This window comes from Octopus bimaculoides, chromosome 4 (assembly GCF_001194135.2).
Source record: "Octopus bimaculoides isolate UCB-OBI-ISO-001 chromosome 4, ASM119413v2, whole genome shotgun sequence".
NCBI classification, from domain to species: Eukaryota; Metazoa; Mollusca; class Cephalopoda; order Octopoda; family Octopodidae; genus Octopus; species Octopus bimaculoides.
This window is the reverse complement of record NC_068984.1, coordinates 145,800,689-145,804,886: the sequence shown is the minus strand read 5'-3', so window position 1 is coordinate 145,804,886 and position 4,198 is coordinate 145,800,689. Positions and strand designations below refer to the sequence as shown.

The following is a 4,198-nucleotide window of genomic DNA, read 5'->3' as shown; positions in this document are numbered from 1 at the left end:
GTGGGCAATAAAGAAATAAATATGTATATGCGTGAGTGCTCGTGTGTGTTGTGTGCGTGCGTGTGAATGTTCGTGTGTGTGTATTTGTTTACCGTCTGCTTGTATGTCGTGTGGTGTCGGTGGTTCTCAACAACCTTTCACTCCTTGACCCCTTTTATCCCTAATTTACTCTTCTGGACCTCCGGAGATATTCGGCGTTAAAAAAAAATCCTATCATATTTTTATAATTAAATATTATAAGGGATCGTATAAAATAATTGTTAATATATTTTGTGTATTTTAGAAGTAGAAACGATTTGTTGCGCATAAATTTTAACCACAAAATCGTATATGGAACCCCAAGGGCTAAATGGACCCCGATTGGGAATAACTGGGTTATGTAGTTATTTCCGTAAACATGATATTTTATTAATTATTCGTCTGAAGTGAGTGGGAAAGATAGTGTCGTTAAGGTTCTGCTATAGAATGGGGCTATATGTGTCTGGGTGATCGGAGCGAAAATCTCACGTAGTGGAATGTAGGTTAGATTGACCGCGGCCACAAACTGTACATGACCCAGTTCGGTTCGAGTTTTTAGTGTTAGAGACGCACCTTGAGGTTCCGATCGAACTCGAAAAAGGAATTATAAAGTATCAATATCTTTATGATTTGTAGAAAATATCCGCCCGAAAGACTTGAGAAACCTACATGGAGTCGAAGTAGATTTCTTCAAAAAAGAACTTGGAGTCCCGGATGAACCAACATCTTGGCAGGAAATGCAGATGAGGGAAGCAACATCAAACTCTTTCATTCACCAAAGGGAGATTAACCCAATTAAACCCAGGTTAACCCTGTCGAAATTTTGAAGATAGTTATATAAATAGGGACAACAAACATACGGAAGCGTCCAGTTAACCTTTATAGCAATAAACAAACCAAATACAACTGTCCTCAAACGAGGACAGTGGGTAAAAAGGGTGTTAATGATGACGATGGCCACAGCTCTCGAGCTGAAAACAAGTAAAAGAGTAATAGCCATCGTATATAGTATTATATATCCAGATCTTTCATATTTAGTATTTTGGTTTCGTTGTACGGCAATCTAGGATGTGGTCTGTGCACTGCTTGTGATAATGCGAAGCGCAATGGTGCGTACTTTGTAGCTTGCTGTGGATTGTTGAGGAGATATTGAAGTTCCTTACAAGGATGTCTTAATCCATGATGGGATTAAATGTGTTGTTTGTACACCACTGTTGTTTTCTGACTTGGCCTAATCCACCACCAATCTAATATATTGGTTGAGTACGTTGATCTCTTTTCTATGTTATAAGAAGCAGCGCAGCAACAGGCACAAACAGGATATGTGACGGTTCATGACTCAGCAAGAACGCATACATACAAACAGTGCGGGGCACACATACTCACACACACATTTACACACGCATGCATACACACACACATATATATATATATATACATACACAAGCGCACATATACTTACACATATACGCATGCACTCACGCTCCACCCACATGTATGCACATACGCATACTCATACGGACGCATACACATACACACACACACGTGTACACACACTCACACGCACACACAAACATGCATGCACATACACGTACACATACATGTACACACATACACAAATTCTTAAAAAAACTAGAAAAATTTTAAAGACGTGTTTACCGGTCTTTCTGATGTATTGCGTAAGACGAGTTTATTAGGTCTTTCTGATGTATTGCGTAAGACGAGTTTATTAGGTCACTCTGCTTTGTTATATAAAAGCGATATTGGGCCACTATTTTACGGAAAGACGAATTTATTGTTAACCATCGACATATTTTTTTGTATATTGTGAGAAATATTTTAGGTGGAAAATATCGAGACTGGATCATAAGACTCGTTGGAGTTGCCGACAAAATCCCGACGGGATTTCGTGTACGGATCTTATTTTTTTTCTTTTACTTGTTTCAGTTGTTAGGCAGCGGCCATGCTGGGACACTGCGATGAAGAATTCTTAGTCGAATGAATCAACCCCATTACTTATTCTATCGTTACCTTTTGCTGAATTACTAAGTTACAGGGGCATAAACACACCAACACCGGTTGTCAAGCGATGGTGGCGGACAAATATAGACACGAACATACGCACACACACACGCACACACACGCACACACACACACACATACACAGAGGACGGGCTTCTTTCAGTTTCCGTCTCTAATATCCACTCTTAAAGCTTTGGTCGGCCCGAGGCTTCATCAGAAGGTATTTGCCCAAGGCGCCACGCAGTGAGACTGAAACCGGAGCCATGGGGTTGGGAAGCAAATGTCTTACCACTGCCATGCTTGCGTCTGCATCTATATGTTCTGCGTTCACATCTTGCCGAAGTCAAATTTGCCTTTCATCTTTCCGGGAGGTGTTTATAAAGTGAAAAACCTGTCTAGTGCTGGGGTAGATGAAATATTCATGTAAAGCATTCTTTGTCCTGGGTAAGACTTTAAACTGCATCCGGTATCGGCCCCTAGTTCGGGAGTTTCAGGATGTCGAGGAGTTTGGATCCATTCTTAACCACTCTTGTTCCCAGATCTTCTCTGACCCAGGGTAAGTAACACCTGTTAGGGTCTCAGCAAGAGATTAATTAGCGTGTTACTAAAGAAACTCCAAGCACAAACCCTCAATGCCTTATGAATGGCATAGGAAAGAAAAGCTTGTGAAGTCATTCTGGGCAGCCATGCAAGGAATGGAGTCCCTCAGGAGGTCCAGGGCTCTCTTTGACACCTTTCTGACAACATCAAGTAAGGTGGGGCTCTCCAGCTTTGTAAGGCAATTCATCTGGGAGAAGGCCACTCCAGTGTGAAATTTTCAGCTTGCTGGTCACTGCAGCCATCTTAACCCGCTGAACCACTGTGGTCAGATCTCCAAGTCTAAAGAATGGAATCAGATTGTGTGGATTGATTCTCTCTTGAAATCTACTAAATGAAGGTGAGAAGAAAAGTCCTGCAGCGTCAAAGATCGGTTTAAAGAACCACTTGAGAGCGAGTCACTCGTCTTCATGATCTTCGGACACATCGCCATAATGGTATCCTAGCTGGAATGGAATTATGATGGAAGAGCTATGCATGTCTGGGAGCCTGTATTTCATAACGAAATTTCGACTTCTTTGATAAATTTCTCAGCATGGACGAATATCATTTTATTACAATATATTACAATATGAGAAAATACCTTAGAAATATTTTTTGTTCTTTATTTTACCTTCCAATCCTTTCGGGGGTCGATGAAATAAATAGCAGCTGAACAATGGGGATCGATATAATCGACTAACTCCACCACGCCCGTTCCTATTGTAGAAAGAAAGAATATTTTGGAAGATATGAAATGTTATGTGTTGGTGTCACTGCCTTAACTGTTTTGCTGGAAGTTACGAGAATGAGTTCCGATCAATAAAATTACTCTTCGTATTTATTTATTTTTTCTATTTATATTTCAGTCATTTCTGATCGACAAACGAAACAAGCTGTTGTCCGGTCTTCCATCGAATTTTCTTGTTAGCGCTTGTTTATTGTATTATGTCACCATTGGCAAATTACACGGAGAAGGCGGCGAGAAATTGCATCCAATCAGCATGCGGCAGTCATGAAACTTGTAACGTATTTTATTACAAGGACTACCTGTAATAAACAGGTAAATAAATAAATGATAAAAAAATAAATGAAAGACTTGTGCGGCGTTTTTCATTAAACACGTGTCTGGGAGCAATTGATGACAGGAAAAAAACATTTTAATAGAAATGCAAATATGTCGTTTAATATAAATAACGGTTTTTGTTTCAACATGCCGCATCATTTGGACAGTTTTTATGGAATATTTTCCACATCGTAAGGTGGCGAGCGGCTAGAATCGTTAGCACGCCGGGCAAAATGCTTAGCGGTATTTCGTCTGCCGTTACGTTCTGAGTTCAAATTCCACCGAGGTCGACTTTGTCTTTCTTTCTTTCAGGGTCGATAGATTAAGTATCAGTTGCGTGCTGGGGTCGTTCTAATCGACTGGCCTCCCCCACCCCAAATTTTGGGCCTTGTGCCTAGAGTAGAAAAGAATCTTTTCCACGTCGTACGAGTGTAGCGCTCACGGAAGCGATGCAGAGAATAACATTTGAAGACTTTTCCCTTTCTCTGTTTCTATCTCTTTATTCTATTATTATTG

General features: G+C 40.4%; 1 long non-coding RNA gene across 1 annotated transcript in view; it reads left to right on the top strand.

Annotated features, from left to right (window-relative positions):
* LOC128247696 (uncharacterized) overlaps nt 1-3,712 on the top strand; it is a 20,926-nt gene extending 17,214 nt beyond the window's left edge. Inside the window, exon 2 of the long non-coding RNA XR_008264066.1 lies at nt 3,486-3,712. This is a non-coding gene — a long non-coding RNA (uncharacterized LOC128247696). The remainder of the gene's footprint in view (nt 1-3,485) is intronic.
* The last annotated feature ends 486 nt before the right edge of the window (nt 3,713-4,198 follow it).